General features: G+C 36.5%; 1 long non-coding RNA gene across 1 annotated transcript in view; it reads left to right on the forward strand.

Moving 5' to 3' along the window:
* The first annotated feature begins 5,892 nt into the window (after window positions 1-5,892).
* The window catches only part of LOC150078852 (uncharacterized), a 141,991-nt gene continuing 123,364 nt past the window's right edge, over window positions 5,893-24,519 (forward strand). The window contains exon 1 of the long non-coding RNA XR_016547580.1: window positions 5,893-5,968. This is a non-coding gene — a long non-coding RNA (uncharacterized LOC150078852). The remainder of the gene's footprint in view (window positions 5,969-24,519) is intronic.

Consider the following 24,519-nt stretch of genomic DNA (forward strand, 5'->3'; position numbering starts at 1 on the left):
TGTCACAATAATAATTACTTGCATATTTATTTTACACCCATAAATTTCTTTCTCTTATATAATGATTCTTATTTAACACTTCACAATAACCTCGATTTTAGACAACTGTTGACACCAAACTGGAGTTAATCGAAATGGCTTCTGAAATGCGGGCAGTGTTTGCTTTACGAGTTCCCTGTTTACGAGTTTTTTTTTTTTTTTTTCAAAGTATCAACGAAATCGAAAATATGAACATTAATCGCAAAAAAATGAATGTTAAACATTCATAAACACCGTATTTCAAACCACGCACGTAGTACCCAGCTTTACGATATTAATCCGTTCCAGAAACCATCGTATCGTGAAAATATCGTAATATGAACCCAATAACAAATAGTTTTTTTGGTGATTCGTTCCACGACCTCGGAAGTTGAAATTTTCCCTATATAACTCTCTAAAAGGTCGTTTTTATAGTGCAAATTGTATTAGTTACCAATTCAAATCACTAAAATGCATCATCGTTATCATGTTCTGTTATAAGAACCAATTTTGAACGCCTTTGTGACATTTTTCTAAAGCACATTTCTGGAGGTCACGGCCATAAAACAATTTGCATATTCCAGTTTATTGGACTTTTCTGTTACTGAAAGCAATTATAAACGGGTAGTAAACTCGATGTTATTGCATTTGCGAAAATACCAATAGCTGGAATTGTGTGGTTTTTCCGTTATTATGGTGAAATCATCTTCAATCGTTTAAAAAACACAAATTTCCCTTTTTTTAAGCTTCGTAAACTTGTTATTCCGCGCAAATCGTGTTAGTTGAAACTTGTGCGTTCCGTTTAAAAATGCTCATGTACGCTATTGAAATTTATAAAGAAAAGAGAATATGTTGGAAATAAACGCCTCTTGAAGCATTTCTGAAGAAGTCTACTCCTTGTGCAACAAACCAACGAGTGCCGAGCCAATAATAAGTGATCAACGAGATAGTCAATGATGAAAAATAAACATTCTTTAAATTTTGTAAGTCATAAATAATTTCTTTATTATTATAATTTGCTTAATTTTACAGGCTACGTTTTAATTTCTTTGGATAAATCAACCATTGTTTAAACATACACTAATTTCATTATTGAGAACGTAATCCCTATTTTTAACGTTAGATCTATGTTATTTAATTTTCGCTTTACGAGCGCGCCCTAGGAACGAATTAACTGGTAAAGTCGAGAACTACCAGTATATTAACAGTTATTCAGAAGCCATACATGGTTCTGCCATCTCGTGGTGATAAATAGAATTATCGAAGTTAATCGTTTGGTTTCTGAAAAGTTAAGTACAGTACTATTCATGTGCTCTGGTACTAAAATTGAGAAAATTAGAGAAAGTGGAGTTGATCAGTTTGGCCTCTGACAGGCTCATATATCGGAAGACTGATAGCATTTTTTTAAATTCTGTAATTTGCATTGATTTGTTTAGCGTTCCAAAGGCAGTGATACCGTTACTACTATTGTCTTGTAGCATTCCTCAAGATGGGACTCAAAATAGTCACTCCTATTTCACTTTAATTTATTTCGTGAGTTAGTCGGTCTCAGGCGTAGATAGCAAGGTTTTTTTAATCCCAGAAACTGGGGTTTTTTCTCCTAGCAAAACAGGCAAATCGACCAGAGAATACACCCAATTTACAGACACAATACACATGGGTATATGTAAGAAACTACCGGATAATCCTGATATAGCAATGTGTTTGTTTTTTAAATTTATTTTGGTTATGTTGCAGCGGTTGGTTTACAGTATCGTTATATATGATATTTCACTTTATTCGGTTTCAGTGAACACAAACGTGTATAGTTGTTTATTTGGGTGGTTTACGACATCCCGTTTGTCTGTAGCCATATGGTGCAAGGAAGCCTAAGGCTTATCTGCACCAGCCAAAAAAAAAAAAATTCCCGAGTTACCCTGAGAGAGAGAGAGAGAGAGAGAGAGAGAGAGAGAGAGAGAGAGAGAGAGAGAGAGAGAGAGACTTATTCATAACAATGGCACCGTTGTTCAGATATGCTCTCAAGCAAGACCAGTTTCAAAGCCTCTCTGTAAAGAGACCCGAATATTCTTTGAAACTCAGCATTACTATGAGGAATTATTAAAAACAAGAATTATTTGGATTAATTTGTTTTATTCCATGTTTCTTTGTACACTTTCCAGCTCTGTGGCCAAGGACCAAAAAAATACGAACTTTTGCATTAAGGTAGTCACAGACAGAAGAAAAGTATCAGAGCAATCTTTGCCCAAGAGCATGGGATCAACTTAGACGCAAAGGCCATCAAAACTAGACATCCGACCTATTCTTCCTTTATCATCTCCTGTCCTGCGAATGCAAAGCATATCGCCTTGGAATTCTAGCTATTGGCTCGTAGGCACCCTCATAAAGCCGTTCAAAGAGAGGAGCAGATCGATCGCCAACAACGGACCCAGTCGAAACAGCCATAACTACAAGCTTTATTGTCTCCAGACTCTTTTATTTCTTAATGAGTTTGATGTCATCTTCCTTACAGAAACATGGTTAACGGCAGATAGACAGCTTGATCTTACCCTCTTTAACACCCCCCACAAACACATAGGGAATCATAGGATTAGCGGGTGTGGCGAAGATGTTGAAATCCTATTTAACGATCGATTCCAGCCAATATGGACACGTGTAAGCCAGCCGAACAACCTTGAGGAAGTCTGCACGACTCTGAGGAGTTCCCTTCACCAAATCCAGTGCTGGTTTACATTCCCCCAGACCACAATGAAGACTAGAGCTGAGCTGCTCACATGGTTAGCAACCAACTTAGTGCCTGAAATTCCAACTGTTGTAGCAGGTGATTTTAACTTGCCACTGCCCAGACATGGGGATACTCTTGTGGGCCTTGAGGCCACTCTTCGGGTCTTTAATCTTACACAGTTAGCGATGCAACCAACTAGAGCGAATCAAGCGCTGGATTTAATCTTCCCCAACCTGCATGGCATCAAACTCCTATCTAGCAATTTTCGATTCCAATCCGATCACTCGCTAATTGCATGTAAACTGTCCTTACAGAGCAATTCCCTTGGGTTCCCTGACGAGTACTCCGCCAAAGCCAGATATTATTCTCCAATGCTTGATTGGGTTTGACCGGGGATGTCTCTATTCTGAGCCATTGGAGGATGCCATTATGCTCTTGTCCGAACAACTGAAGTTAATTGCACTATGTGGCGCAGCCAGAATCAGCAGGATTGGTAACAGGTCAAATCGGGGTTTTAATAAGGAAACTAAGACGTTTTCATCAGGAAGCAAAAGGCCTACCGGAAATGACAAAAACCCAACTTCCCTCAGACCTTTCTATCTTTAAGAAAGAAAGAGCATACTTCTTGAAAAAGAAAAAAGGCAAGTCCTTAACCAAGCTGTTATGGATAGGTTGAAGAGGGGTAGAAAGATCTTTTCGCATCATCATCTAGCCATTGATCAAAAGCTTGTCCAGGAATGGGCACAGTTCAGCTTTCTGCAGGCAGATTTTCCTGAGTCTGATTCCTTCTCTCACAGGAGGACTGGTTACCTAGGACACACTTGACTGATGTCGAAATAACTAGAGAGACCCTAATTGATTTCATTAATAAATTGATGCTTTACAAAGTTCTTTACAAAGCTACTGTCGATCCGAATGGTTCCCACTCTTTATTATCAAAATTTGCAGCCCATATATAGTTGACCTTCTTCACCTTTTCAGACAAATCCTGCAATATGGAATAGCTCCTTCAATTTGGAGAACTTACCACGTTAAGCCCATTCCAATGATCAAGAAACCCAAATGGCCTGATGACCTGTGACGTAATGACCACTCTTCATCAGTTGTTCTTTACTCAATTTTTGAAAAAGTAATTCAGCCAGCATTACCCAGCATTGCTTTGGACACAGGCCCGAGTACCTGCATACCCTTCTTCACAGGAGATCGACAACTACCAATCTTCTTGATACTCTCTTCAGAATTCAGCGGACCTTTAACAGAAAATCACAGATTGATATCATATTCCTGAACATTATATCGGCTTATGAAAAATACACCTCCCAGCTCTTTTTACCATTCTGAAACACTACTTCGGCCTCGCAGATACCTTACTTCAAATTTTGAAGTCAATTTTACTTCCGAGATACCTGTCTGTGACCCACAACGACTTCCAGGTAATTACTGACGTCTCAAGAGGCATCCCGCAAGGAAGCATGCTGTCAGCTTTCCTATTTTCAGCAGTTTTGGAGCCTTTCCTAGCTCAGAATCCTAACTTTGTGTCTTATGCCGACGATCTGAAGCTCTGCATGAGCTTAGATCATAATTATCAGATTCATGAAATCAACCAACAAGCTTCTAGGCAGATATTGAGCTTGTAAAATTATCTTGCCACAATTGCCACCAAGAAGAGAGTGAAAAATGATATCCAGATCTTTGTTAGTGGGGAGCCGGTGCAATAAAGCGACCTCCCATACATTAATTGCCATCCACAGAGACCACTAGCATGGACCTTACTGATGAATGCCTATGCATGGAATTGATTATATGAGTAAACTGAACAGAAAAGGACAAACTACCTAGACAAACTGACCTGACATAAATGACCAACAAAATACATACTTCTAATGAAAGGCAACTAAAAAACGACATCACCCAATTGGCAACCTAGGACTTGAAACTGTTAGCTCACAGATACTGACAGGGACCTTTTAAATGCATGCCATGGAACACTGACTAAAAATTTACAAATCATTTGGACGACCTGACAAAATAATGATGCTTTCAATGAGACACACAGGGATCAACACCGAACTGTGACTTAGTCTTATTAGAGGCAATTAAACTGGACCTGACCTCTCCAGACAATGGCCATTGATAAGGCAAGGAAGACCCATGGAACACCCGGAGGAAGCAAAATAATAACAAATGCCAGCCTTCTGAAAGTACTTCTTGTCTGGGTTAATGGATCCATTACCTAACAGTGACTGTTGACATTGGCGACCTGAACGGGGCGCTCTTGCCCAGTTCACTTTTAATCCCCATCTCTTGGGCAGGGGGAGGGGACGGAAAACCGTCCCCTCCCTCCCCTACTTGCTCCCCTCTTTTTTCCTGGTGGAAAAAGGTGATTCATTTCGTTTGTTAGCTACCTGAGCAGGATCATCAACAGTTGAACCATCGATATCAAGTGGACCAATCTGATTCATCCCTTCCTTCTAGAGTTTACATAAGTAAAGATCTCTTTGCTGTTTTTCTTTGCATCCTTTGCCAAAGATTTTTCGTAATCTGCCTTCGCCTTCCTAACCTCCTTTGTAACTTTGTTACAGATCAACTTATATCTATCATAGGCTTCTGTGTCACGCGTTAATTTATATGTATCCCATGCATTTTTCTTCTCTGCCATATGTCTCATTAGTTCCTCTGACATCCATGACTTTAAGAACATCACAGTTGTTAAGGGAATATGGTACTCCTAAGTCAATGTTCCCAAACTGCTGAATCTGGGGATCCTTTCAAAAATCAAAAAAAGTTTGCGGACCCCTATATATAACATATGCATATACTGTATAGGGTCGACCACCGTTTCGCGGAACCCGTTTTGGGAAACGCTGTCCTAAGCAATACGGGTTTATAGAGAAAATTCTGTGAGGATGCTTTAGTAGATTTTGTGATACATATAGAAAACTTTCAAAAGGGTAGGCGATTATTGAAAGTTTGAGAAACACTGATCTGTTGTATTAATAGTACAGTACTGTATTTGAATAAACGTTAACATTTATTCAAGTAACTTCGCAATCCTTTACAACTTTTAGATGGCGCTAGTTTGTAATGGCTGCATTTTTTAAAATTTCTGTTTTCGTTGCATTAGTTATTTTATAGTTTTACATGTGAACAGGGAATTCTATTAAACTCTAAGTCCAAGATTGCAGCCTAGATGGTTCATATATTTCCTTAATTCGCCGTGGACGCAACGTAAGTACTGCTCAGAAATGTAAATGCGATATTCTAAACTCTAAGTTAATTGCTTCATTTCACGCCGTCCATCTAAGCCTAACTTATATACACTGTACTGACAAATCTTGCTTGGCTATATCCATCTAGAATTAACATTCGAATCGAAAGCTGGCTTGTGGTTAACCAACGCTGTGAACTTTTCAGTGGAAATCTCCTGCTCGAAATCTGCTTTCTTATTGTTGACAGAAAAAGGGCTTCAGCCTTTTATCTTTAATTAATAATCTCATTATTTCCTTAATCATAAAACGTCCCAGAAGTAAAAAAAATCTGGAAAAAGAAGGAATCGTCTCCACAACATTAAATCGTCAACTTCTTGGGAATGCGAAAAAGCTCAAGGTCATTACCAAAAGATCTCTTCGCTTGAATGCCAGACCTGTTATTATTAGCTTTATGGTACAAGGAAGCCTGAGTCTTATGCTGCACCAGATAAAAAAAAAATTCCCAAGTCACCCTGAGTGAGAGTGTGTGTGTGTGTCAAAGTAGAAGGGAATCATCAAGAAAAAGAAGAATGATTATATCCAGCTCAGGACCCTGGGTGTAGTAGTAGTAGTGGCATGTGATGCAAGAAAGCAAGTGTATGAGCATATGCAGCATCAGCCAAAAAAAAAAAAAAAAAATCACACCATTCTCTCCAAATGCTTGTCCAGTTCCTCCTTAAATTTATTTAACCTATCAACTTCCGCAACGACAGATGGAAGTTTGTTCCAGCAATTAACCACCCGCTGGCTAAAGGCAAATTTCTGCACATCTATTCTACATCTGTCTTTTCTTAATTTGAATTTATGTCCCCATAGGTTCGTAGTCTGAACAAGTGGAAGAATCCCATCAGAATTCAGCGTGCTCAACCCATTCAAGGCCTTATACACCTCAATCAGATCACTGCGCAGGTGCCTAGTCTCCAGCCACTTCAATTTGCAGAACTTAAGCCTCTCTTGGTAAGAGGATCCCTTCATTCCCCTCACCAGTCTTGTTGCCCTTCTCTGTACATGCTCAAGCAAATCTACATCCTTCCTAAAATGAGGCCTCCAGACTTGCACGCAGTACTTAAGGCGTGGCTTGACCATTGCCTTATACAGCGGGACAATCACCTCCTGTTCCGTGCTAGCAAAATTCCTATATATCACTGACAAAACCCCATGACCTGCCCTGGCAGCCTGCCTGCATTGCTCAGAAAACTTCATATCTGACTGCACAATTACTCCCAGGTCTTTTTCATTTTCTACCACCTTAAGTGTAATGCCACACAGTTGGTACATTTCTATGGGGTTACTTCTACCCATATGCAGTACTTTGCATTTTTCAAGGTTAAACTTCAGTTGCCACTTCTTAGCCCATCTGCCCAAATTATCTAGATCATGTTGCAGTAGCACACTGCCATTACTGTCATTAACAACCCTGCCAACCTTTGTATCATCTGCGAACTTCAACACTAAGCCTGATATACCTTCATCAATATCATTGATAAATATAGAAAACAACAGAGGACCCAACACCGAACCCTGTGGGACTCCACTAATAACATTAGTCCACAAAGAGCAGCACCTATTAATTACCACTCTCTCTCTTCTCCCACTCAGCCATCCTTTTATCCATTGTAGCAACTTACCCTTAATACCATTCTGCTCAAATTTGTACAATAGTCTTCCGTGCGCAACAGTGTCAAAAGCTTTCCTGAAATCCAAATATATGATATCAAAATTATTTTTTGCATCCAGTTCCTTTGTAACCACATCACAATATCCTATCAAATCTGTCAGACAAGACTTTCCCCTAACAAACTCATGCAGTGTCTGAATTATTGCTGCAGTCTTGTCTAGATGATCCTGCAATGCATCTTTAACCATTTTGACTCCATTATTTTACCTGGAACAGAAGTTAAACTAACTGGTCTGTAATTACTTGTGTCATCCTTCGATCTCCCTTTGTGAATTGGGGATATATTTGCACATCTCCAGTCCGTGGGGACCTCCCCAGAGTTCAAGGATGTTCTCATAATTATGGCTAAAGGTTTGCTTAGTTGCTTTGCTGCCTCCTTTAATATAACTGGATAGATCCCATCCACCCCAGGTGCCTTTCTTATATTTAACTTCAACAATTTCTCCTCCACTTTGCTCTCAGTTATTATAAAATAATTAAGCACCCTGCTACAATTTGATAACCTTGTGGCATTTTCAAACCTTTATAACTCCTCATGTGTGAATGTAGATGCAAAATACTCATTCAGTTTGTTTGCTATCTGAGCAGGATGATCAACAGTCAACAGTGGAACCACTGATATCAAGTGAACCAATCAGATTCATCCCCTTCCTTTTAGAGTTTATATAAGTAAAGAAATCCTTGCTGTTTTTTTAGCATCTTTAGCCAAAGATTTCTTGTAATCTGCCTTCATCTGCCTAACCTCCTTTGTGACCTGATTACAGACTAGCTTATATCTGCCATAGGCTTCTGAGTCGCTTGATAATTTATATGCATCCTATGCATTTTTCTTCTCTGTCACGAGTCTCATTAGTTTATTTGGTAACCATTTAGGCCTAAACCTTGAACAATATTTCTTAATATGTATGAAACTTTTAGTAGCATCCACGATTAATTCCTTGAATGCTTCCCACTTAGAATTTACTGTTGGTAACATCATCAGTTGATCCCACTGTACAGAATTTAAAAACTGTCTGAGACCACTGTACTCACCTTTATGGAAGCAAAAACCCTTTCCTTTACCCCTGATGGTAATTATATCTTTAAGTAAATCCCACATCAGTACACTGTGATCACTGCCACCTAGTGGTTCCTTTATCTGCAAATTCTTAATACACGAATGATCACTGCTGATAATCAGATCAAGAGTATCACCCTCTCTGGTTGCCTCTCAAACATGCTGCTGCAGAAAACAATCGTCCAATAAATCCAAAAAAGTCTTACAAGTGTGTGAGTGACCAACCCACAAGTTCCAGTCAATATCTGGGAAGTTAAAATTCCCCATTATAAGACATTCTGATTTACTAGCCCACTCTTTCTCTGTACAATTGTTCATTCGAGTCATTAGGCCTATAACACACTCCTCTTATTTTTGCTTTCGCAGTGCTTATGTCACAGCAAACTGACTGAACAGTACACTGTTCATCTATATCAACTGGATACACTTCTTTTGATTTTATGTTTTTCTTAATTAACAGCATAACACCTCCTCCTCCCTTCCTATCCTGTCTGTACACATTGTACTCCCCAAATTCCAGTTCTGCATTCCTTATATCTGTGTGACACCACGTCTCTGCTATCCCAACAATATCCGCCTTTGATGTCTTGACCAACACTTCAAATTCATCAAATTTATTTACTATACCTCTAGCATTGGTATACATTCAAGTATACATGCACCTATTCTTATTCTTACTTACCCTAAAACATCCCATATACCCACCTGTTTCACGATGACTGCCATCAGTCCCTGAAACCCCCAGCACCCCTCGCTCCAGGTCGCTACTTATTCTAATAGAAGTTGTGCAATGCAAGAATCACCTTCACCTTTGCTTGCAGCTACTTTTAACCTTTTAGTCTGTGAATCCCCCAAGCTAGCAGTTTTCCGACCCACCTAACACTGTCTCGATAGCATCAGCAAATATTCTTGCACCTTTTCTATTTAAGTGTATCCCATCCCTGTAGATGCAGTCTCTCCTGTTAACAAGCACAGACCACGCTGAAAAAAATTCTACCCCTTGATCCTTGCACAATCTTCCCAGGGCCGAATTGATTGACAAGGCTCTCATCATGTATTCCCTCCTATTGTGTCTGGGAAGAATTGCAGACACTTTCAAATTTAACCCTGACTCACGACTTTTTTGGAACATTGACCTGTACTTGTTAAGTAAATCTGCAGATCTCCTACTCTTAATGTCATTGGTGCCAACGTGTACAACAATACGTGTGCCAAGCCCATACTCACTAGATGTGAGCCCCTGGAGTTATAACCAAAACCAGTTAACTGGTTATTTTATTTTTTTTTTTTGTTGCGATATAAAATTTGAATGGTACTCTACTGCATAATTGACAAGATTGTAGTTTTTGATAATGTAATTTTCTGAAAGAGCGCATATTTTATGTTATACTGTCGTTCAATGCTACAAGCGTCGCTGTTGTGTTTCAGTATAAATAAATAAATTTTCTGTTTATATTCCGGGATGACCAAACGGTCAGAGGAGTTCACAAGATAGACAGAATACAAGAAACAGCACTGTATTCAGCATTCACAGACTTGAACCCCAGTCACTCAAGGCACGTGTACTACACACCCGCATGCTTGACCACTAGGCTATGGTGACAGCGAATATTTATTCAAAAAAATAAATCGAAAATCGTTTCTTTGTTTTATATTTATAACGATATATGATACAATTTGTTTTTATTGTACAAAGGGTGTTTTATTTTCTTGATAATAAAACACCATTTAAAGTGGTATTTTATTATCAAGTACAGTAATACCCCGAAGTTACGCGATAGGTGGGTCCGACGAAAATCGCGTAAGTCGAATTCGCGTAAGTCGGGGTAAAACTTTGCATATAAATACATATAAATTTTGCTTAATTGGGACCAAGGACTAACAAAAACACTAGTTTAGAAGAAAAATATTAATAAAATGGCAGTTCTTTATACATATTAATACAAAATATGTATTAAAAAACAAATGACTTACGTTAAAAAGTTATTTCGATGTCGATGGCTTCATAAAATCTAACAAATTCGTCTGACGACACAGCGCGTTCTTTTTTTCACGCAGAATTTCTTCGTAGCAAGCTAATAATTTTTTTATTCCTTGCTTTGTAGCTATAACGCGTTCTTCGTTGGAGTCTATGTTTTCTAAAATTTTTAAGCCCTTTACAATTGAGCCCTTTTCAATTTTCAACCTGTCAAGTTTGCAATTGTCATGTGCTTTTCGCCGTTGCTTCGTTTAGGCCTGTAGCACGTGCAATATCACATGGTCTTTCATTTCGCTCAAAGCGTTTCACAATTTCATATTTTTTCTCTATCGACAGAGGCGGACTGGCCATAAGCCTTACCGGGGAAACCCCGGTGGGCCAGTGTGATTTTGGCCATAAACCATAGTATGAGGCCACTATAAATTTTCCCGGGTAAGAATTTTTGATCCAGTCCGCCTCTGTTTATCGATAATTGCTTTTCTTTTTCTCTCTGAATCTGCAGTGTCTTCACCAGGACGCTTCCTTTTCACACTTTTAATTAAGTATTTTACTCATTTTTAGGGAATAAAGCACAATTACAAAACGAGGAGGCACGCTTGATACGCATAAACAAAGCTGCGCGCATGTAGCAACTGAATAAACAACACCATAAAGGCAGAGATACACTATTAACACCTCACATTTCTAGGGGTTACTACCATAAAACAATAAAAATCCAGTTGCGTTTCTGCTAGTGAAATCTGTTATAAACTGGTAGTAAACTCGATCTAATTGCATTTGCGATTATACCGATTGCTGGAATTGTGTTGGTTTTTACGTTATTATGGTGAAATGTGTTTCCCCTTCACTGATATAAAAAACATAAAAGCAGCAAAGTTGAATTTTGTTCATCTTTCGCTCTCATTCTCCGCCGTCGCACCGTATATCGATAACATACGAAAAACGACCTTGAAGATAGTGGGCGGCAGCGTTGCCAAACGAAAAAATCAAGAACCGCGTAACTCCGAGTTCGCGTAAGTCGGGGTAGCGTAAGTCGGGGTATTACTGTATGTAATAAATTCATTAGATATTTTGACTGCAGTAAATTTGTTTGCATATCACAATGAGATCATTTATTAGTCCTTGATTATTTTCCGTTTAATTTTTTTGGAACAGAGTTTCAATTTATATGAGTCTTATATTTTATTGAAAATGATTTTAGGGGTTTTTCAAGATGAATTCAAAGAAATCAGAAGTATGGAATTATTTTAAAAAACCGATCAGCATTCTGCTTGCTGTTTTCAATGTTCTGTCACTATACGGTGGAAAGGAGGTTCCACAACAGGACTGCGAAATCATCTGCGCAAACACAACATTACGTTTGAAGACGACAATGCTACTGACTCTGCAGAGAAACAAAAAATTTAAAGTGGTTCTATATTGACATATATAAAATGCAAAATTTTAGGCGAACTATCATCTGAATGTGCGGCAAAAGATAATTTTTCAATTAGTACAATAACTAATTCTAGAACTGTTCATGAATTTATCATGAAAATGGGCTATAAAATGCCACAGAGTCGAGCAACAGTAAGAAAGTTAAACGTTTCATTTAGTAAGGAGGCAAAATTGAAACAGAAAGATAAATTCACAAAGTTAATTAACAATGTCAGATTTTCCATAACGGTTGATGAATGGACTAGTGTTACTATGAAGCATTATCTTAATGTGACTTTACACCTAGAAAAAAGTAATTATAATTTGGAACTGATTTATATAAAAGGTAGTTGCAATGCCCGTCAGACTAAAAGAAATTGTCAAGAATAAACTACAAGAATTCGGCATTGAATTTGAAAATGACGTTGTTGTATCTATACATGATGGTGCAAAGGTGATGCAAAAGTATGATTTGGAGTTGAGAACCAGTTATGTTATAGTCACGCTATTCACTTAGCTGTTCTTGACGTTTTTTATGAAAAGAAAAAGGAATCGCTTGATGAAGAGGCTAATGAAGATGAAACTGATGATGTATCCGATTCTGATGATGACTTACAATTAGAAAATAGTTTACATATTTCGTATCAGAATAATAATGAACTGGAGTTAACAGAAAATTTAAATACAGTTGTAACACGTTCCCAAACACCTATAAAAGTTTTTAAAAATTCAAGTGTGAAAAATTCAATTCTTCAAAAATATATAGTTGAAGAAAAGGGGAAGGAATTTTCGTTACTTCTAGATGTGAAAACTAGATGGAATTCATTAATTCCAATGTTCGAAAGATTAGTTCTTGTTAAAAATTGTATTAAAAAAGCTCTACATGATATGGGACAAAATCATGTATATTATGAGAGTAATTTCAAATCTATGGAATTATTAATAAAAATTGCAAAACCGATAGAATTAGGTGTAGTGGAACTTAGCAAAGAAATGACAACATTGATGACTGCGAAAGGTATTTTAAAATTCATGTTTGCAAAACTTGAAGAAATAGATAATGATTTAAGTATCAAAATGTTAGATGCATTAAAAAATAGTTTTCGAATGCTGGAATAAAAAATTAATATCTCTAATGAAATTTTTACAAACGGGAAACCTGCCTAAAAATAATCAAGATGATCTAAGCTATGTTCAAAAGTCAGTTTTATATCCATTTGCAAAAACATTAATTACGCCACTGTTTCCTAATAAAGATACAAGTCTTTTTGAAAATAACGTTACTACGACGGATAGTACCGAAACAAATAGTAACAATGACATAAATATGTCACTTGTAGATGAATTAAGAGCGACTATTGACAGCTGTTTAAAGTCCAATAATTGTTTGAAAATGGACGACATTCAGAAAGAAATGAAATTCTTTGAAAGTACGGGACAACACACAAAAACTTTGGAAAATCTTCATAATGCTCTATTAACAGTAAAGCCAACTTCCACTGCTACAAAATGAATTTTTTCTACGTGCTCTGCTATACAAATTAAGATTAGAAATAGAATTAATCTTGAACTTTTAGATGCACTCGTTTACTTAAAGTACTACTTTTTGAAAAAATAAATTTTCGAACTTTATATTGTTTGTTTTAATTGTAATAATTATTTTGACTTTTTTATATTATCAATTTGTTTATGTAATTCATGTTATTAATAAAAAAATTGCAATTGTCAACGGCATTTTGTTGTGCTACTTCCTATAAGCCAAAAAATGCGTCGGTTAACCAGTTATTTAGTGCAAAAACAATAGGATAACTGGTTATTAAAAAACTCCGGTTATTTGACATCCCTACTTGAATTGAAGACAACACAAGTCGCTGTTGCTAGCTACGAAATTCCTGTACAAATTTACAAGGCATCCAAATCAGGGCTGGCCACATGCATATTCAGCGGGTTCAATTGAACAGGGCCCCCGCACTCAAATGGTCTAAATAATAATTTCATCCCCTTTACCCGCATTTCTATCAATGAGCCTACAGCCGCCTTAATATCTTGAAAATTGCTAGAAGTAGTGTATACTTCGTTCTCAATGTGTATGTAATAAAATCACCACACTTGAAATGATCACCTTGTCATTTTTATGATCTCATCTTACTTACCGAAACCTGGACAAGAAGATTTTATTATTCCCTCTATTGTTAATTATAACTCTGCAGTTGGGTCTGGATCTTAAAAAAAAAAAAAGGGGGGGGGTGGAGGAACTGTCATCTTGAAGAAGTCATTTGTTATCGTGTCCGAATCTAAATGCCCATCAATTAATTTTGAGGCAATTCACATCAAACTAAACTAACAAATTTTCTTGACATTATTTCCGTTTATTTGCCACCTAAGCCCTCTATGGAAATGTATACCTAATTTATAAACTGGTCTATCACCAAAATTTCAAAAATAACTCCATTATTATTGTTGGAGACTTTAATTTGCCTTTATCAGCTAGTGGTGTTACGAACTTTTCTAATATCTCAGTTTAAAATCTTAGGTTTAAAGCCATTAATCTCATCGCCTACCAGAGGAAATGTGATACTGGTCCAAATCTTTTCTAATGTTGCTATGTCCACTGAATTCCCACTCTCAATTTTGTTTGTAACTGACCATGATCCAGTCTCTAAACAACTGTCCTTTAACATACCATTCCAATCTAATAAGAATCCTGTCTATAAAGAGATCTTTTTACCTTAAGCATTTGAATAAAGACATGTCTTGATCATCTAAGCCTGTACTTTTGGCACAGCTTGTCAATTGTCCTAAAGACTTGGCATACATCTTCAGATCCTGGATGACCTCAATATCAAAAATTTCTTCTCCCTCTTTTAATTGAAATGTTTGGTGGACACCACAACTTGACTGTTTTCAAATTAAAGCAGAAGTTTTTCAGGAATCTTAACAATCAAACTCGAAAATGGTCTTTTAACTTTCTTATCTCATTGTAATCAATTTAATAAACTAAAAAGAAAAGAAATCCAATAGTTCATGTTTGCAAAAATTAAGAATAATTCTACAATATACTCCAAAATATCCCACTCCTTACTGCTGTATTTTAATTTCAACTGTTGAGTGGAACATACATCACTCGTTTCAACAACGAAACTAATCCTTGCCTGGAATTCAATGAAACTATACCATCTATTAACAATTTAAGCAATATTTTTATCTCGAAAGATATGATTAAACTTTCTTCAAAACTGTTAGTTGTCATACAGCCCCAGGGGTTCCCCCCATCCATGTTTGAAATTAATGTTATGTAATAAGGTGGAAAAAAATATGGTTGTGATACCATCAGGTCATCTATAACAGATATTAACTATATAATATCGGTGTAAATACACCATAGGTTACCCATAAATTTAACTACATAAGTAGTGTAACAGCATCATTTGATTATGTCTCATATTGTGGCTACCTTCACGATGAGATACCAAGTATTACACTACTTCAAATAAATAATGCTTCTCTAGTAGAGGAGACTACTGCTTTTTATTCTCAGTGGGCACCACCACCCAGACGCGTTTTGGAGTTTGTTGGCTCACTCATTGGTGGGCTGGCAGGTACCCTGATAATGCAGACATGCCATCACGGTTGTGAAGTTAATTCCACAATATGAGAGATGCTAAATGGTGAAGATAATGATAATATTTTGAAGACTAAATGCACAAGGCATAATATATTATGGGTTGATGAAATTAACTGTATAATATTGGTGTAAATACACCATAGTTTACCCATAAATTTAACTACATAAGTAGTGTAACGGCATTCTCTGATTATATCTCATATTGTGGCTACCTTCACAAGATATCAGGTATTGCACTACTTCGAATAAATAATGCTCCTTTAGTAGAGGAGGCTACTGTTATTTATTCTCAAAAATTATTCAAAATTTTATTCTCCGAAACGCGTCTGGATGGTGGAGCCCACTGAGAATAAATAACAGTAGTCTCCTCTACTAGAGAAGTGTTATTTATTTGAAGTAGTGCAATACCTGGTATCTCGTTGTGAAGGTGGCCACAATATGAGATATAATTAAACAATGTCATTACGCTACTTATGTAGTTAAATTTATGGATTTGATAATAGAGAGCTATTAAGTGCTTGATAATTCCTATATTCTATTATATTATGAAACAACTGGGATTACCTTTATTTTAGATATAGGAAGCTTCTTTTCCAACCAACTCTCCTAGTCCAACGTGCCAATAATTCTTTGGGAAGGCGATATCAATTTTGCAAAACAAGTGGGACATCTTCCCCACTGTCAGAACCGTAGTGTTCAGACCCCTTGGTCTCAACATTGAGCACTCAAAATGTAAGGAAAACATTACGTGGATTGACATAAAATTAAATTTTGGTCTAAACCGCTTAATAAATATGGACCGATTATTTTCTTCGGTTGACATTATAATTAAATTCAGGGGTCTAAAAAGTTTAATGGATATAGGGGGATTATTCTCTACATTCCTTAAGTCGAATTAAATAAATTTATGGGTAAACTATGGTGTATTTACACTGATATTATATAGTTAATTTCAACCCATAAACATATTACGTCTTGTGCATTTAGTCTTCAAAATATAACAGATATTAGTATTTTGTTGGTCCACCACAAGCTTTAATTACCACCTATCACTTGTCTGGCATAGAGTGATATCACATACGACTATATCTGATAGGCATATCAAATTCTTAATACAATTGCTGCTTAGTTCATGGTACCAGACATGAATAATGGTTTCTTTCAATGTTATCTTGCTTGATATCTTTTCAGCAGAAATTTTCTGCACAATAGCACTCTCCCAGCAGTCTTCATTTGCATTCAGATTGGGACTATTTCCTGTCCATGATAAGAACCAGATATTAGCCTTGCATGAACTTCTTTACCTAAGGATAAAAAAAAAAAAAAAACTACTAGTATTAAACAGGTTAAAATTAGCATACACTATAAATTATATTATGTGATACAGTGGCGCCTCGCAATTCGACTGTAATCCGTCACCGAATTAGAGTCAAATTGCGAATTTGTCGAATTGCAGATCAGTGTTTTCCATATAAGTTTATGGCAAATTGATTAATTCGTTGTTGGAGAGAAATACACAATATTATTGACTTTACTATATTCTACCATATAACAAACGAAATTACAAAATACATAATGAGTATATACATTTCATTGAGCCTTAGACGTTGGAAGGATGTTTTATTTATCTTGTTCTACCCCTTCTCCTCTTGGCTTGAATGGGGATGAGGAATTGATCAAGAGAGGACTGTCTCTCCCTCTTTTTCAAGATAGCCTTGAAATGATGCATAGTAGTGTTGTTAAACAAGTCTGTCATTCTAGTTACAACAGCAGTGTTAGGGTGCCATTTTAAACAAGCAGACTGCACCTTCTCCCAATGGAATAAAATTTCTTTAATGGCAGCTGTTGGCATCGGCCCTTTTTCCCTGTCTTCTTCTTCACGCAAAATTTCCCTTTCTCTCTCTTTTGCTTCCTGTTCGCTGAGTTTTGAGTTCTTTCACGATTGGTTTGTCATTGTGATCCTCCACAAGCTCTTCCACATCAGCCTCATCAACTTCTCCTATGTCGAGGTTCTCCGCCGTCAAAATGATTTCTCGCATGGCCGTAGCTGCTTCTGATTCTTCAGCAGCTTGGACTGCGCTGTTGTCATCCCGAAAAAAGGAAGGAACGAGTTTCTTCCATGATGCACAAAGGGTCCTCTGTGTTACTCCCTCCCAGGCAGTTTTAATAAAGGAAATGGCGTGAAGAATATTGAACTCAGTCTTCCAGAACTCCTTCAGTGTCTTATCAGAAGAATGAGTCACGTCGAAAAGCTGTGAAAACAAAACCTTGGTGTAAAGTTTTTTAAAACAGGCAATTACTTCTTGATCCATGGGTTGGATCGGTGATGTGGTGTTTGGAGGCAAAAACTGGACTTCGATGAAATCAAAGTCAATTTCAAGGATGTTCGCCAAGTTTTGGGGGTGGGCACTAGCATTGTCAAGAATCAGCAGTGCTTTCAAAGGTAAATTGTTGTCAGCGAGGAATTTTTTTACGCTCAGGGCAAACTCCTCAAAAATCCAATATTTGAAGACTTTCTGGTCTACCCAGGCTTTTGCATTGGATCTCCACATCACTGGCAGTTCTTCCCGAAGCAATGAGGATTTTTAGAGTGGTAAACAAGAAGTGGCTTTACTTTAAAGTCTCTGCTTGCATTTGCTGCCAATAACAAGGTAAGCCTATCTTTCATAGGCTTATGTCCTGGGAGTGTCACTTCTTCTTGCGTGATGTATGTTCGATTTGGTAAGCGCTTCCAAAATAACCCAGTTCATCCCCGTTAAAAATTTGCTGCAGCAGGTAGCCTTCCTTCATGATTAAATCTTCAAATTTTTTCACAAACTCTTCTGCAGCCTTTTTTTCTGCACTAGCTGCTTCCCCATGTCCGAGAACACTATGGATACCTGTCCTACCTTTGAATCTGTGAAACCACCCACGACTTGCCTTGAATTCATCAGTTTGATCTGAGATACGTCCTGGAATTTACTTCTGCAATTCTTCAAAAATTAACCTAGCCTTCTCACAGATCATTGCCTGAGTTACTGGATCTCCTTTAATCTGTCTTTCTCTAATCCAGGTAAGAAGTAGCTTTTCCATTTCTTCATTGAATAAAGATCTGTTTCTGTCAGAAATTTTCATTGCTCCAGCGAACACCCTAGCATCTATAATCTTGTCTCTGTTGCCAAAAAGTTGCCATGGTTGACCTAAGGATGCCGTACTCTTGAGCTACATCTGTAATCGTTAGTGCAATATGGCCTAAGTAGCCATTGCACTTAAAACCCCATCAACAACAACAACTGTAATTGTTCTACCTTTCTTCACTTTATTTATAATTTCTTTCTTTCATGAAGTGTGTTTCTTTCCTGAATTATTCTGCTGTTCACTTCTCTTTGGATCCATTATCAAATTTCACTCAAAAAATAAATAACTGCCAAAGCACAAAATTTTTTACTTTATGAGAAATGCAGAATTATAAATTAGCACAAACAACTCGAGCAAATATGAACTCAGACTACGATTATTAACGAGATTGTAGGATCTATTCCTGCTTTATCTGTCATTGATTAAATGTTACTCCTGCTCTTTAATACCATTGGTTAAAATGTGTGAAGCAACCGTCACTATTTAGCGCTATTTAGTAACGTTAAACGCAGCTACGTAGTCCAGCAAAGAATTCTATCGTGCAATATCATGTAGCGTTTGTGCCAGCCTGCGAAATCTGACTGTCGAATTGCGGTACGTCGAATTGCGAGGCACCACTGTATTGTGATAACCTTATGTGCAGTATGGCAAATAGGGTGACCATCCATCCTGAATTTTGTGGGACATACCAATTTTTGGCTCTCTATAGAGGCACCCTGAAAGAACCCTAGGCGGGATGCCATTTGTCCTGATTTATCACATATTTATATTAAAAAATAATAGAAGGCTGTGTTCTGTTGATTGTTTGATGTTGACCTAATAATGAATAAACATTTTACTTACCTACCTATATGTATCTAATTTATTCAACCTACCTATTTTAAAAAATAGGTATGCCAAGATATACCTATATATGTATAATAACCAAGAAGGGACATGTACATACGTTAATATTACAAGGTATTTTGTAATCTGATGTACCAATGAAAAAATCCCAATTTTTTTTGGTTGTGTCCTGATTTTTTAAGTTCGATATCCTGAAATTGGCTGATCATGAGTTAGTCACCCTAATGGCAAGGCACAGTCATATTCCAAAATAGTTTTCTGTTCCTTGAAAGAAGTCTTTGATGATAGGTAGGAGTTTCCTTTAATATTTGTGTACTAGTTACATTAATAATATCATTTACAAAATGTATTCTGCTTACTCCTTTGCTCATTATCCATCCCCAAACTATCTGGCCCAGTGGAAACTGTACTGTTGATTGAATACAGTCTGGGTGATAAGCTTCATTAGATCTATGCTGAATATAATGCTTATCATCTGATCTGTGGTGGTTAAATTTGGATTCATCAGAGAATATTACAGATCCCCAATGCTCAGTTGTCCAATTAACGTGTTCTTTAGCCCAAAGTAGTCATTTAATTCTTATGGAATTTGTCAGTAAGGGCTTTGCATGAAGTCAGTATGCTTGCAGACACCCAGCACACATCTTTGTTGAAAAGTTCTTTCATTCGCATTTTCCTTGGTATGTTCTTCATGGATTTCGGGTCTGTGTCCTGCATGACAATCACGGAGGCTTAGAAACTTCAAAACTATGTCCTGTGCTGCAGTACTCCTCTGGTCTTACATTTCAAGTAACCTTGATAGTAGATTGATTGCAGCCAACTTTTCCAATTATATGTAAGCTAGAAAAGTGCTCCCTATAAAGAGCAATAGTTATGCTTTTCTTCTCTGGAGTTAACTGAGGGTATGCCATACTGCTGAAAGTGAAGACAGGTGCTCTTATAAACAAGATGATGCAGTACAACTGTAATATTACAAAATGATGATGCAATGTCACACTAGTTTTACAGGATGATGAAATAGATTACTTGATTTTCTCTATAGAATGAGTTGAAGAATTATTAAGAATGAGTTGAAGATTTTAAGAGGCTGATTCAATTTATGTAGTCACCACTCTGTGTGTGAGTGTGTTGAATGTGTGTGTGTGTATTAGTGCGTGTTGGGTGTCAGTGTATGGAATGTGAGTGTGTTGGTGGGTGAGTGTGTTGAATGCGTGTGTATGTTGAATGTGTGTTATGGGCTTGTGAGTGTGTATGTCAAACGTGTGTTAGTGGGCGTGAGTGTGTGTGTGTGTGTGTCAGATGTCACTGCGTTGAATTTGTGTATTAGTGGGTGTGAGTGTCTGTGTGTTGTTTGTATATGTGTTGTGTTAGTTGTTTTGAGAGTTTTTGGCATAAAGGCGTCCTAGGCCGTTTTACCTACTCTGGTGGTTTACTACGAACTAAAATTATTTACCAAATAATTACCAAATGTTTATATTTAATATTTTTTAATATTAAAAATAAATAATATCTATATTTAAAACACATTAAGTGGGAAAATGTCATTATAATGATACTGTGTATTCTTTATCACGAACTTTTTATGTGGGAAAACTTTTTATCGGGGAAACTTCTTACGCGGGAAAATAATACATTACAACATATAAAGATAAAATTGGGACTTAAGAAACCAAACCTAGTACAGGGGGAAAAACTTCTTATGTGGGAATTTCTTATCCGGGTTCTACTGTGTATATGTGCATATATATATATATATATATATATATATTTATATACATAGTAGTAATATTAAACTGTTAAGAAGCAAAAACAGCAGAAAAAGGAAAATAACAAAAGTTATTATATGTCTAATGCTCCAAGACGTGCAGCGCAGCAGTAAAGGAAGCAAAAGGATATAAATAATATGTGGTTTGTAACATAAATAAAGTGTCTGTGAAAATGGAAATGAAAAATATACAAAGTGCCTGAACTAAGAGAAGTTTAAGGGATAGTAGAAACTGGAAGTGAAGGAATTTGAAAAACCTTGTAGAAAAATGAACTGGGACTGAGGAAGGAAACAATATACAAAAATAATTTTATACTAATAAATAACAAATAAATAAATAACAAATAAATAAATAACACTGTGTTCAGATATGGGAGGGCAATTTCAGCAATAGGTCGAATCAAGGGATTGCAAATATGCAAAATCTGAATATAGTAAATGAAAAGATGATACATAACCAGGAATTTCATCAGGGGACTACTCCTGACCATGTATCAGGCACTGCATTTCCGAACTTGTCTATAGTATTAGAAAAAGAGGGAGTAAATGTGTGGCCTTTATTGTAATACTAACAGACAAGGTAGTCCCTACGCAGTGTAAAAATTAAGTTAATGATGTAATTTTAAATTTAATACAAATTTACAAAAGTGTAATGTGAAATATAATACAAATGTTTGTACCATGCGGAAGGGGTAAAAGGTAATTAAATTAATGTGGTTAAAAAATGTAAAATAAAATTCAAATATACAGCAGAGAAATTTGATCTAAAAAAGTGTGGGCAAGCAAATGGTATAGTGAATGGTAAAATAAGGGAAGAAAAAGATGGTCAAAAGAAGGTGAAATAGCGATAGGATGCAGGATACCCTCGTATTACACTAATAGTTTTGTGAATGGGGAAAAAAAAATAGAAAAAGACAGTATAAAGATAAAAAGTGTAGAAAAAGTCATTAAAAATGCTGAACGTACTGAGTGTGTAAGGCCCAACCTTAAAGAAAGGATTTCTGGTATGAGCAAGCGTTAGTAAAAATGGGTGTTAATACCATAGGCTTGTAGAGAAGAAGAGAAATTGAAACCAAAACTAAAAATGGGTGTTACCTGGAGTCATTAAGTCAAGCGGAGAAGAGACGTACACAGCCAAGATGCAAAAGGGGAAACAATGACAAGTCACCGAGTTATATAGATTTAGAGATACAGATAGTGATCACCTCTATTGTCGAAAAAAAAAAAAAAAAAATGTGGGAAAGATGGCCTAAAACATGCAACACCAGACATAAGGCCGCAGGAATACAAATAAGTGAAGGCACATGTGAAACAGAAAGTAAAACAAGAATAATTCCAGTCTACAGGAGATGAAATTCTGGTGAAATTTAAGATGATCATAGAACAGGGTCTATAGATTACGGCTCCGAACGTCCAAATTAACAAGCTGCTGTAGACAGAAAAATGCACTGTTTGGTTACATCTGAGGTTGATTGAAGGTTGAGTGAATCCATTAAAGAGCGTGACAAAATCAGGCAAAAAACTTTTGATTCTTCATTGTTTTCAATTTTGCCGTTCTGTTGCCATCAATGCCAACAAACATCTAATTCCTTAAACATCAGAATAAATGGACACAGATCAAAAAGTAAAAATCTTTTTATGTTTTTATGTATACCATGCAGTCTCAATCCATAGAAAAAATTTTATGTATACCATGCAGTCTCAATCCTGCTTCAACAATAAAAAAATCTTATAGCTTTACATAAAAAAACTGCACACCAAAATACAAAACTGTACCCTTCCCTTCCTTTATATGATAGCCAGATTCCACAAATATCCGTAGGTTTCAGATTCATAACTAGTTCCAAAAATAGTGGATGCTATCTACCCTGCAAGCAATTCTTCAGACAGCTAAAAACCATCTTCAGCAATCTTACTACTACCTGGATTATTAATAATATCCAATCTCTCTATTACTAGTATTGAAACTTTTGATTTCAACAACTTTTTCACTTCCATCTCACTCAACCTACTGGTGTTTTGTGCTCAAACAATTGTTCAACAAATACCATGAGAAACTCAATATCCACGAGTGTACTTGGGACAACCTCGTCAATCTTTGCATACAATAACTTTATTTTTGATGGCAAGCTTGCATACAAACAAATAATTGGAGTTCCCATGGGTTCACAAATTTCCAGCCTTGTCTCTAACTTGTTTTTACACTACTATGAGGAATTATTTTTTACCAGCGATCCCAATCATAAATTTTTAGCCTTCTGGTATGTTGATCACATCTTAGTTTTAAATTCCGACTTTGAATGCTTAGCTGCAGATATTTATCCCTCCGAACTTAAACTCAATAAAGAAAATGTTGATAATTGCACAGCCAGCTTCCTTGATCTGAAAATTTCACTCTGCAATGATGCAGTTCCTCATCTTATTGACATTTATGACAAAAACTGTTTTAACTTTGAGGTCATTTACCTCACAAATTGGCAATCTAATATTTCCAAAAAAATTCACAAAAATACCATTTGTATTCAAGCCATCAGATTAGCCAACATATGCAGTAACCATATCCTTTTCAGCAAAGCAATAACAGTTTTTTATAACAAGCTTTTAAATAATAATATACCTCCCTTTTTCTTCAAATATCGTTTCAGTATAGTTTCTTCTATAATTAAAAATAAATTCGAATTCGATTTACTTGGCACCTGTCCGTGTTAAAGGTATTGTATGGTTGTATATTATTTGGTGGGATTTCCACTACTACTTAGTTAGTAATCACTGTTCATGACTTCTGTTTAAGGTTCCTTTTTGGAATGAGATTATTGTTGCTTTACTCTAAGTTTTTTCACATGTTTAGTTTGAATTCATCACACATTTAGTTTGGAATCCTGTACATATGGCTTTTTATCCCTGGACTTATTCCGCTAGATTTGGCACTTTGCTTCTCTAACACCGGTCTCCGATCTAGTGTATGTATCATCCTGCATCATTTAACCAGACCAGGCCTTTTATTTGGTGCATAAATTATATTTTATCATTGGATACGAAAATTCTTCTT

The sequence above is a fragment of the Mastigoproctus giganteus genome, chromosome 10 (genome assembly GCF_048544385.1).
Source record: "Mastigoproctus giganteus isolate SK-2022 chromosome 10, ASM4854438v1, whole genome shotgun sequence".
NCBI lineage: Eukaryota > Metazoa > Arthropoda > Arachnida > Uropygi > Thelyphonidae > Mastigoproctus > Mastigoproctus giganteus.